Consider the following 13,061-nt stretch of genomic DNA (forward strand, 5'->3'; position numbering starts at 1 on the left):
GCAGGACTTGCTCCATAGCTCTTTGCCAGATAGCTGGAGCTGATGCTATTCCAAAAACCAGTCGATTGTACTGGTACAGGCCTTTGTGTGTGTTTATTGTGAGATACTTTTTAGAGGTCTCCTCAACCTCCATCTGTAGATATGCCTGTGCCAAGTCAATTTTTGTGAAACGTTTCCCTCCGGATAGTGAGGCGAAAATATCTTCTATCCTCGGAAGAGGATACTGTACCGTGTGAAGGACCGGGTTTACAGTCACCTTAAAGTCCCCACAGATGCGAATTTTTTACTGTTCCTCAGAGTTATTTTTCAATGTTTTTTTCATGACTGGAACGATGGGTGTTGCCCATTCGCTCCAATCTATTTTGGATAATACGCCTGCCTTTTCCAAATTCTTCAGCTCTGCCTCGACTGCCAGACGTATTGCGTATGGCACCGGTCTTGCCTTAAAAATTTTTGGAATTGCTGTATCTTCCACTTTTATTGAGGCGGTGATGCCTTTCAAGGTTCCTAGTTTCTCTTGAAACACTTCTTTGGCGTTGGCCAAGATGTCTTTTAATCGTTCAGGTATGATGTCATCATTGTTTTTTTCCTTACTGGTCACCGTCAGTGCCTGAATGGAGTGCCAGTCTAAACGTATCTTCCTTATCCATTCACATCCCAACAACGGTGGACCACCATCTTGTAGAATGTATAAATACAACTTTTGTATTTCTTTGCCGTTGTATACCACAGGCACCCTTATTTTTCCTTTGGGGTAGACTTTCTGCCCCGTATATGTTTTTAAGATAATGGATGTGTCTTTTAGAGGTATATGCGAAAATAGCCTCTCGTAATCTCGTCGATTTATTACGGTTAGAGCTGATCCTGTATCTAGCTCCATTTTAACTGGGGACCCTGCTATTGTGAGGGTAACCCAAATGGTTTGGTAATCCTCTTTGGCAAGTACATTATGTAATTTGAGACAGCTTAGTCTCTTGTTTCCGGAGTCGCTATCGCTATTCCGGTCTTCGGAGCTATTGTCCGTCATCATTTGTACCTTCCTGTACTTTTCTTTATTGATTTTTTGTTTTCTGTCAGTGGATTTATTTTGTCCAGATTGGCATACCCGTGCAATGTGTCCAATCTTACCACATTGCCTGCATGCTTTGCCCTTGAACCAGCAGTCCCTCTGGTTATGGGTGGATCTGCCGCAGCGATAACATCTTCCGAACTCCTGTGTCATTTTATGGGTGCCGAAGTCCTGTGTCTCTTGTTGTATCTCTGCAGCTCCTTTTGCTGCTGCTTCGTATGATACAGCCATACTGAAAGCTTTGTCCAATGTTAAATCTTTTTCAGAAAGCAGTCTTTTTTGTGTTCCTTCACTTAAGAGACCGCAAACATATTTGTCTCGAAGATAATCTGATAGTCCTGCTCCGAATTGGCAGTACTTTGCTAGTTTTCTTAATTCGGTTAGGTAATCAGCGTTACTTTCATTCTTGTGTTGATTTCTCTTGAAGAACTTGAATCGTTCCGCTATCAGCAGCGGTGTTGGGTTTAAATGCTCCTGCAGGGTATCAACAATTTCTTTAAAAGTCTTGTCCTTTGGTTTGGCTGGAGTGATTAAATTTCGTAACAGCCCGTATGTCTTCGCGCCCATTAAGTTCAGAAGTACTGAAGCTTTTTTTTCATCTGTTATTCCATTTGCAGTGCAATAAACCTCTACTCTTTCCACGTATGTGGTCCAATCTTCTATTTTGCCATCAAAAGCCTCAATATTACCAGATTTAGGCATTTCAGAAAAGATATGGCGCTTCTTTTTTTTTTTCTCTCTGTAGCAACGATATGGCGCTTCCCGCGCTTTCCCGCCGCTGCTACCGATAACAATGCTGTTTTACTGTGGTTTCCATTTATTCACTGTTGGAGACTCATTCCTGACGGAGGTCTAAACGCTGACCTGCTTGCTGCGCCGGCCGTCTCTCGAGTGCACCCTCCCAGTCCGTTATTGCTTGCCTCCGATTTCGCTGCCTGTCTCAGCCATAGAGCCCGCTGCTGGAGCTCCAGCCTGATGCCCAGGAAGGATTAGCGCAGTACCTGTCACCAGCTTGGCCAGCTGGTGAAACCACAGTTTCTCTTACTTCCTTGAGTCTTCTGGACGCTGGAGGAATCGATGTCCTTGAGGTGCTGCCGAATTGCAGGTAAGTCCGTTTCCACTTCGTCGCCACTGTAGTGTCCGTGTGTAGATAAAGACACTGAAGACAGGAGTTGGTTCATAGGTATTTACTAAGCAAGTCTGGGGGGGGGGGTTTCTAAAGGATATACACAATACACAGGCTTATATAGCCCAAGTGGCAATTACCGGCATTACGCACACCTGGGGCTCTTAAAGGCACATACACCATAATTGCTCTTAAAGGCACATACACCACAGGATTATTGAAGGGTTAATGTTGGATTATTGAAGGGTTAATGTTGGATTATTGAAGGGTTAATGTTGGATTATTGAAGGGTTAATATTGGATTATTGAAGGGTTAATGTTGGATTATTGAAGGGTTAATGTTGGATTATTGAAGGGTTAATGTTGGATTATTAAAGGGTTAATGTTGGATTATTGAAGGGTTAATGTTGGATTATTGAAGGGTTAATGTTGGATTATTCAAGGGTTAATGTTGGATTATTGAAGTGTTAATGTTGGATTATTGAAGGGTTAATATTGGATTATTGAAGGGTTAATGTTGGATTATTGAAGGGTTAATGTTGGATTATTAAAGGGTTAATGTTGGATTATTGAAGGGTTAATGTTGGATTATTGAAGTGTTAATGTTGGATTATTGAAGGGTTAATGTTGGATTATTGAAGGGTTAATATTGGATTATTGAAGGGTTAATGTTGGATTATTGAAGGGTTAATGTTGGATTATTGACGGGTTAATGTTGGATTATTGAAGGGTTAATGTTGGATTATTGACGGGTTAATGTTGGATTATTGAAGGGTTAATATTGGATTATTGAAGGGTTAATGTTGGATTATTGAAGGGTTAATGTTGGATTATTGAAGGGTTAATGTTGGATTATTGACGGGTTAATGTTGGATTATTGAAGGGTTAATATTGGATTATTGAAGGGTTAATGTTGGATTATTGAAGGGTTAATGTTGGATTATTGAAGTGTTAATGTTGGATTATTGAAGGGTTAATGTTGGATTATTGAAGGGTTAATGTTGGATTATTGACGGGTTAATGTTGGATTATTGAAGGGTTAATATTGGATTATTGAAGGGTTAATGTTGGATTATTGAAGGGTTAATGTTGGATTATTGAAGGGTTAATGTTGGATTATTGACGGGTTAATGTTGGATTATTGAAGGGTTAATATTGGATTATTGAAGGGTTAATGTTGGATTATTGAAGGGTTAATGTTGGATTATTGAAGGGTTAATGTTGGATTATTGAAGTGACTACAGACTATCCTGCAGATTTTTTTCTTGTAATACTGTAGTGTAATAATGTTAGATTCAGTGTCACAGACCGAGAACTGAAATCCTACAGAAATGGTTGGAGAGCAGCCTGGGGTCCAAGGGGTAAATGTCTTCACTGGTCTGTTCTATGGTGACTGTAAATCCCGAGGGGTTTTTGAACTACAAATTGATGTTTTTTATAACAATCACCTGACTGTGGACGCTCGATGTTTAGTGGCTGATCTCAAACACACAGCTGACAGTCTGTGTCTCGCAGACTGGGGCTTTTCTAGATAATGGCCTCTGACAGGTGAGAAGGAGATTGACACTGGCCTGATAATAACTCTGCCTTTTCCTCTGCCCTTGTTGTGATGCAGGAGTGGTGCCTGATCCAGAATCATTCTGGTTGGAAGTAGCTAGGCGTAGATAAGTGAGTGGATGTGAGTTATAGCTCTGTCCTTGACTTATTGAAGTGATGTCTGTTCTCGTTTGCCATCTTCCAGCAGTCAGTCAGCTTTCTGATTGGTGAACAAACAGGGCTATAGATCAGCACTTGATGCTCCTTTATTTCCTGTAGCTCCATTAAGATGGAGATATAAAATGTGGTTTGGAACATAAGGCTTGGATCCTTGCAAATCCATCACAACTTATTGAGATTGTCATTGACACATTGTCTGGGAGATCGATGCTGAGATACATTCCTAATCTTCACAGAATAAAGTGAAGTTTCACTCCCCCCGGCGGCTCTGTCAGAACTCTCGAATTCTATTAATAACCTGCACTCTGCTGATTAATCTACAAGGATCAGTGACTGCGCCAAATACTGCTTCAACAAGCTGCCTCTCCTGTTGATGGCCTTGCAGCTGATAGCTGTGGCCGGTGTGGTCCCAAACCTCGCGGGGTTGGAGTTGCTGTGTTTGATTCCCGGTGTGTTCTGAGTTCACCATTATCAGAGGGATGGCAATCGGCTTTGTCCAGAGCCACGGAGGGCGGAAGAAATCAGCCTGGGTTCCGACACACCATTGATTGGAGGGGGAGAGATGGAAGGTACTGAGGGGGGAGCTGCTCCAGCAGGTGCTGACACTCCTCGGGGTGGTGGGAATCAGCCAGTTCCCCCCCAACTCCCGCTCCGTTCGGCTCCTTTAAATGCGACGCAAAGGTGGAAGGTGGTGATCGCAGCGGGGGAGGGGACGACCAACAGGCCCCGGCTCCTGCGCCTGATTGAAGGGCGATGGGTTCGTCCAGGGGTCGGGAAGCCCCCTCTCAGAGAGGTGTTTCTGACTATTTTATATAACAAAGATATCCAGCAGAGGGAGTGTGCCCGCTGTAATCTGTAATTCATCGTCTAGCCAGAGTCTGTTTCCTGAATAAAGACACAAAGACTGGCTGTACAAACCCGGCTCCACACACAACACAGGACATACCAGGAGCAGGGAGAAGGGATAACAGCAGAGAGGCGCAGAGGTGAGGACAGAGAGCGGAATAAACTAGCAAAACTAGCAGAAGCTGTTCAACATCGACACAGAAAGCTGCGACTCCAGAATTAGCCCAGAAAAGCCCATGAGGGGAAAACAAGTCGTCACAGAGGCTTTGTACAGAATATGGGAGCAGGAGGAGGCCATTCAGCCCCTCCAGCCTGTTCCGACATTCATTGAGATCCTGGCTGATCTGCAGCTTACTCCATCCTCCCGCCTTGGCTCCATTCCCTCCAGCTGTCTGGAACATTCCTCCACTTGTATTGGAGGAGAAAATGTAGATTCACGGAAACCTGAAGGGGAAAATCTAAGCGTTAAAGGCACAGAGTTGTGGATTCTGGGTAATTTCAGGCAACTGACAGATTTTTTATGCAATAAAAGAAAAGCAAAATGACATTTACCACCACCCCCCCCCCCCCGGACTAGATTGAGGTGGGATGGGAGTCTGGAACTGGATTGAGGGTAGGATGGGAGTCTCAGAGTGGAATGAGGACAGGATGGGAGTCTCAGAGTGGAATGAGGACAGGATGGGAGTCTCAGAGTGGAATGAGGACAGGATGGGAGTCTCAGAGTGGAATGAGGACAGGATGAGAGACTCGGACTGGATTGAGGGCAGGATGGGAAGAATTGATGGGAATCGGGTGACGTGAGCTGCAGAATCCTGAAAAGCTCCAGTTTGATTCCTGGTTTCAGCCACGACCTGTTGGAGTTCTGAAGGAGATGAGCTGAAGGTATCTGTTCCGTCACTCGGCAGTGTGGGACTCGGTTGCTTTTCACCACTTAGCACCGACAGAAATCTCATTTGACAGAGCATGAAATAAGCAAACAATTTTTGATTAGCGACTTTCACTGAAGCATCACCTTAAACCTCGTTCGCAAAACACTTTGGAAAAAGCGTGTTTGAGACGAGCCTGCAGGTAGTGGTTCCCATGGCAGCAGTGCAGACTGACAGGTGAATTGGCAGGTGTTGTGATGATTGGTCTCCAGCCGCTGAAACCCAACAACAGACACGGCCGCAGGTTTCACTCGGAGGAGATTCTCGGCAATGTTTCCCCCACCCCTCCTGAATCGCCGGCTCCCATTGGCTGTGGGTGGCAGTTGGCCTCAGTACCAATTGCCAGCAGCCCTGGGTGACATATTGGAACCTCAAGCTTTGATTTTCTTTTCTCTTGCTTTTCCTGGGATTAATTTTAATATTTTTATTCCACACAGAGAGAGAGTGAGAAAGAGTTTTAAAAAATTTGTTCCTAGGATGTGGGCGTCGCTGGTAAGGCCAGCATTTATTGCCCATCCCTAATTATCCTTGAGAAGGTGGTGGTGAGCCGCCGCCTTAAACTGATGCAGTCCGTGTGTTGAAGGTACTCCCACAGTGCTGTTAGGGAGGGAGCTCCAGGATTTTGACCCAGCGACGATGAAGGAACAGCCGATATGTTTCCAAGTCAGGATGGTGTGTAACTTGGAGAGGAACTTGCAGGTGATGGTGTTCCAATGTGCCTGCTGCCCTTGTCCTTCTCGGTGGTGGAGGTCACGGGTTTGGGAGGTGCTGCCGAAGAAGCCTTGGCGAGTTGCTGCAGTGCATCTTGTAGATGGTACACACTGCAGCCACGGTGTGCCGGTGGTGGAGGGAGTGAATGTTTAAAGTGGTGGATGGGGTGCCAATCAAGCGGGCTGCTTTGTCCTGGATGGTGTCGAGCTTCTTGAGTGTTGTTGGAGCTGCACTCATCCAGGCAAGTGGAGAGTGTTCAATCACACTCCTGACTTGTACCTTGTAGATGGTGGAAAGGCTTTGGGGAATCAGGAGATGAGGCCCTCGCCGCAGAATACCCAGCCTCTGACCTGCTCTTGTAGCCACAGTATTTATGTGGCTGGTCCAGTTAAGTTTCTGATCAATGGTGACCCCCAGGATGTTGATGGTGGGGGATTTTATGATGGTAATGCTGTTGAATGTCAAGGGACGGTGGTTAGACTCTCGTTTGTTGGAGATAGTCATTGCCTGGCACTTATGTGGCACGAATGTTATCTGCCACTTATCAGCCCAAGCCTGAACGTCGTCCAGGTCTTGCTGCATGCGGGCATGGACTGCTTCATTATCTGAGGAGTTATGAATAGAACTCAGCACTCTGCAATCATCAGCGAACATCCCCACTTCTGACCTTATGATGGAGGGAAGGTCATTGCTGAACCAGCTGAAGATGGTTGGGCCTAGGACACTGTGCTGAGGAACTCCTGCAGCGATGTCCTGGGGCTGAGCTGATTGACCTCTAACAACTACAACCATCTTCCTTTGTGCTAGGTATAACTCCAGCCAGTGGAGACTTTCCCCTAGATTCCCATTGACTTCAATTTTACTAGGGCTCCTTAATGCCACACTCGGTCAAATGCTGCCTTGATTTCAAAGGCAGTCACTCACCTCACCTCCGGAATTCAGCTCTTTTGTCTATGTTTGGACCAAGTCTGTAATGAGTGGCCCTGGCAGAACCCAAACTGAGCATCGGTGAGCAAGTTATTGGTAAGTGCCGCTTGATAGCACTGTCAATGACACCTTCCATCACTTTGCTGATGATTGAGAATAGGCTAATGGGGCGGTAATTGGCCGGATTGGATTTGTCCTGCTTTTTGTAGACAGGACATACCTGGGCAGTTTTCCATATTGTCGGGTTGTAGTTGTACTGGAACAGCTTGGCTAGAAGCGGGGCTAGTTCTGGAGCCCACGTCTTCAGCACGACAGCTGGGATGTTGTCGGGCCCATAGCCTTTGCTGTATCCAGTACGCTCAGCCATTTCTTGATATGTGAATCGAATTGGCTGAAGACTGGCTTCTGTGAATGTGGGGACCTCAGGAGGAGGCCGATATGGATCATCCACTCGGCACTTCTGGCTGAAGATGGTTGCAAATGCTTCAGCCTTGTCTTTTGTACTCATGTGCTGGGTTCCATCATCATTGAGGTTGGGGATATTCATGGAGCCTCCTCCTCCCATTAGTTGTTTAATGGTCCACCACCATTCATGACTGGATGTGGCAGGACTGCAGAGCTTTGATCTGATCTGTTGATTGTGGGATCGCTTAGCCCTGTCTATAGTATGCTGCTTCCACTTTTTAGCATGCATGTAGTCCTGTGTTACAGCTTTCCCAGGTTGGCACCTCATTCTTAGGTATGCCTGGTGCTGCTCCTGGCATGCTCTTCTACACTCCTCATTGAACTAGGGTTGGTCCCCTGGCTTGATGGTAATGGTAGAGTGAGGGATATGCCGGGCCATGAGGTTACAGATTGTGGTGGAATACAATTCTGCTGCTGCTGATGGCCCACAGCGCCTCATGGATGCCCAGTTTTGAGCTGCTAGATCTGTTCTGAATCTATCCCATTTAGCACGGTGGTAGTGCCACACAACACGATGGAGGGTGTCCTCTATCTTTCTCCATCCCTGGGTATGTCCTGTCCCAACAGATGGGATTTCATTTCCACAAGGACTGTGCGGTGGTCACTGCTACCAATACTGTCACGGACAGATGCATCTGCGACAGGTAGATCAGTGAGGATGAGGTCGTGTAGGTTTTTCCCCTCGTGTTGGTTCTCTCACCACCTGTCGCAAGCCCAGACTGGCAGCTATGTCCTTCAAGACTCAGCCAGTTTGGTCAGTAGCAGTGCTGCCAAGCCACTCTTGGTGATGGACATAGAAGTCCCCCACCCAGAGTGCCCTTGCTTCCCTCAGTGCTTCTTCCAAGTGGATTCAACATGGAGGAGCACTGATTCATCAGCTGAGGGAGGGCGGTAGGTGGTAATCAGCAGGAGGTTTCCTTGCCTATGCTTGACCTGAAGCCATGAGACTTCCTGGGGTCCAGAGTCAATGTGGAGGACTCCCAGGGCCACTCCCTCCTGACTGTATACCACTGTGCCGCCACCCCTGGTGGGTCTGTCCTGCTGTTGGGACAGGACATAGCCAGGGATGGAGAAAGATAGAGAGAGAATGAGTGTGTGTGTGTGAGAGAGAGATAGAGAGAGAATGTGTATGTGTGTGTATGTGTATGTGTGAGAGAGAGAAGGGGTTGAGGGGTAATGTGAAGAGGTGGGTAGATGGGGTTGATACCCAGGGATGGAGAGAGAGAGAAGGGGTTGAGGGGTAATGTGAAGAGGTGGGGAGATGGGGTTGATACCCAGGGATGGAGAGGGAGAGAAGGGGTTGAGGGGTAATGTGAAGAGGTGGGGAGATGGGGTTGATACCCAGGGATGGAGAGAGAGAGAAGGGGTTGAGGGGTAATGTGAAGAGGTGGGGAGATGGGGTTGATATCCAGGGATGGAGAGGGAGAGAAGGGGTTGAGGGGTAATGTGAAGAGGTGGGGAGATGGGGTTGATATCCAGGGATGGAGAGAGAGAGAGAAGGGGTTGAGGGGTAATGTGAAGAGGTGGGGAGATGGGGTTGATACCCAGGGATGGAGAGGGAGAGAAGGGGTTGAGGGGTAATGTGAAGAGGTGGGGAGATGGGGTTGATATCCAGGGATGGAGAGAGAGAGAAGGGGTTGAGGGGTAATGTGAAGAGGTGGGGAGATGGGGTTGATATCCAGGGATGGAGAGGGAGAGAAGGGGTTGAGGGGTAATGTGAAGAGGTGGGGAGATGGGGTTGATATCCAGGGATGGAGAGAGAGAGAGAAGGGGTTGAGGGGTAATGTGAAGAGGTGGGGAGATGGGGTTGATACCCAGGGATGGAGAGAGAGAGAAGGGGTTGAGGGGTAATGTGAAGAGGTGGGGAGATGGGGTTGATACCCAGGGATGGAGAGGGAGAGAAGGGGTTGAGGGGTAATGTGAAGAGGTGGGTAGATGGGGTTGATACCCAGGGATGGAGAGAGAGAGAAGGGGTTGAGGGGTAATGTGGGGAGATGGGGTTGATACCCAGGGATGGAGAGAGAGAAGGGGTTGAGGGGTAATGTGAAGAGGTGGGGAGATGGGGTTGATACCCAGGGATGGAGAGAGAGAGAAGGGGTTGAGGGGTAATGTGAAGAGGTGGGGAGATGGGGTTGATTTCTATGAACAGGGTAAGCTTGTGGAACCAAAAGGCTTTTTCTTGTTCCCACAATTTCTCTTGTTCCCACTTATTCCCTGTGGGATGTATTATGTAAACATTGGAAGATATTTTCTGTGGCTTGTAGCAGCGTTTTATTCAGATCCTGTCTGCAGGAATGTCCTAGACTGGCAGTTTACAAACAGTACTGAGAGAAATATTTGTGCCGTCTGATCTGAGCTTGGATATTCTTGCAATAGAGTTTGATGTAAAGAGGGAGGTGAGTGACACGCTCACCAATAGTGGGTTTACAGATGGGATAAACATTCAGCTCGATAAATCCACGCTCTTTCATTCTCAGACTGCTACAGGTGCGGCTAATGTAGCTCAGAGATTCAGACGGCACCATACACGGGGCACCATATCCCAGACAGGTGAAGCCCAGGGAATGATTACTAACCATCTGGCTGTGAGGGGAGTTGTGCCCCGGCAACAGCCATGCCACATTGAAGCATTTAAAATAGTCAGTTAATTGCTCCAAGAAAGGAATCATATCCGAACATGTGAATCATTTGGATGCAGATGTTTTTACAGTGTAATGGCAGGACTCAGATCGCTGACAGTTAAATATTGTGCAGAACTGGGAGGTCACACTGGAAGGTTGAAACATCCAGAACCATCTCTCAGGGACAGGACTCCTGAATACAGCAGGAAGAGGATGACGATTATGGCAAGTGACTGGCACGGAATCACATCGTAGATTCCCACCTGACAACAAGCCTCTCCCGCGCTGCCACTTTAATTTAATATGCAGCCTGCTTTAAAGGGCCATGGTCTTGCCACTCTCACACGGGTGTTGTAGGGGGAATTGGAGAAACGCTTCTCGTAGGTGTGTCCAGGAATTGCTTGCAAGGTCGGGAATCCGGATATTTAGTTCTTTTAATCAAAATCAGGAGGGCAGCATTCACAGAGGCAGAGAAGATTAAGGGGATCAATTAAAGTGTTCAAAATAATTACATGTTATTACATAGTATTTACAGCAAGAAACAGGCCCTTCAGCCCAACAGGTCGGTGCCGGTGTTTCTGCTCCACACCAGCCTCCTCCCACCCTTCCTCATCTCACCCCATCAACATATCCTTCTATTCCTGTCTCCCTCTTGTATTTATCCAGCTTACCCTTAAATGCATCTGCGCCTCAACCACTCCCTGTGGTAGCGCGTTCCACATTCTCACCACTCTCTGGGCAAAGAAATTCCTCCAGAATTCCCTATTGGATTTCTTACTGACTATCTGATATTTATGGCCCCTACTTCTGGTCTCCAGAGAAAAGAGCCCCAGCCTGTTCAATTTTTTCTGATGTTTATAACCTCTCAGTTCTGGTATCATCCTAGTAAATCTTTTTTGCCCCTTCTCCAGTGCCTCTATGTCCTTTTTAAAATACGGAGACTAGAACTGTGCACCGTACTCCAATGCAGTCTAACCTGGGTTCTATACAAGTGTAACATAACTTCCCTTCTTTTCAATTCTATCCCTTTAGAAATGAACCCCAGTGCTTGGTTTGCTTTTTTATGGCCTTATTAACCTGCGTCGCTACTTTTAGTATCTGTATCTCGATCCCTCTGCTCCTCTGCCCCATTTAGACACTCGCTTTCCAAGGAGCGTGTGACCTCCTTATTCTTCCTACCAAAATGCACTACCTCAACTTATCTATGTTGAAGTTCATTTGTCAATTACATGCCCATTCTGGAAGTTTATGAATGTCTTCCTGTATTGTGCCGCAGTTCTCCTCTGTATTAACTACACCCCAATTTGGTGTCATCCACAAATTTTGAAATTGTACTTCCGATTCCCGAGTCCAGATTGTTTATATAAATGGTGAACAGCAGTGGTCCCAGCACCGATCCTTGTGGAACACCATTTCCCACCTTTTGCCAATCTGAGTAACTACCTTTAACCCCTACTCTCTGTTTTCTGTTCTGTAGCCAGCTTGCTGTCCATTCTGCTACTTGTCCCCTGACTCCACATGTTCTGACCTTAGTCATGAGTCTAGTATGCGGTACATTATCGAAGGGTTAATAGTGAAGGATGATTTCCATACATTTGAATCGAGCTGGACTCAGGACTGGACTTGGCCTGGTTGAACTGTGGTCAGTTGTATCCGTCAACTGCCTTACCAGCAGATGGAGAGCGATTTTCCTCCCACCTCGACCCAGTCACACTTCCCAATGTCTTGGACAGGAGCGCAGGTCAATCCCCATAATCCTGTGGGCTCAGCTCATGTGACCAGGTCAAACATGGCCTGGGCCGGACACGGTCCAGGGACAGGAGGCCGGGCCGGACGCGGTCCAGGGACAGGAGGCCGGGCCGGACGCGGTCCAGGGACAGGAGGCCGGGCCGGACGCGGTCCAGGGGCAGGAGGCCGGGCCGGATGCGGTCCAGGGGCAGGCGGCCGGGCCGGACGCGGTCCAGGGGCAGGAGGCCGGGCCGGACGCGGTCCAGGGGCAGGAGGCCGGGCCGGACGCGGTCCAGGGGCAGGAGGCCGGGCCGGACGCGGTCCAGGGGCAGGAGGCCTGGCCGGACGCGGTCCAGGGGCAGGAGGCCGGGCCGGACGCGGTCCAGGGGCAGGAGGCCGGGCCGGGCGCGGTCCAGGGGCAGGAGGCCGGGCCGGACGCGGTCCAGGGGCAGGAGGCCGGGCCGGGCGCGGTCCAGGGGCAAGAGGCCGGGCCGGGCGCGGTCCAGGGGCAGGAGGCCGGGCGCGGTCCAGGGGCAGGAGGCCGGGCGCGGTCCAGGGGCAGGAGGCCGGGCCGGGCGCGGTCCAGGGGCAGGAGGCCGGGCCGGGCGCGGTCCAGGGGCAGGAGGCCGGGCCGGGCGCGGTCCAGGGGCAGGAGGCCGGGCCGGGCGCGGTCCAGGGGCAGGAGGCCGGGCCGGGCGCGGTCCAGGGGCAGGAGGCCGGGCCGGGCGCGGTCCAGGGGCAGGAGGCCGGGCCGGGCGCGGTCCAGGGGCAGGAGGCCGGGCCGGGCGCGGTCCAGGGGCAGGAGGCCGGGCCGGGCGCGGTCCAGGGGCAGGAGGCCGGGCCGGGCGCGGTCCAGGGGCAGGAGGCCGGGCCGGGCGCGGTCCAGGGGCAGGAGGCCGGGCCGGTGTCTACATCTCAAGGCCTGT

The sequence above is a fragment of the Somniosus microcephalus genome, chromosome 29, assembly GCF_052327205.1.
Source record: "Somniosus microcephalus isolate GS21.2 chromosome 29, FLI_Smic_1.0, whole genome shotgun sequence".
Taxonomy (NCBI): domain Eukaryota; kingdom Metazoa; phylum Chordata; class Chondrichthyes; order Squaliformes; family Somniosidae; genus Somniosus; species Somniosus microcephalus.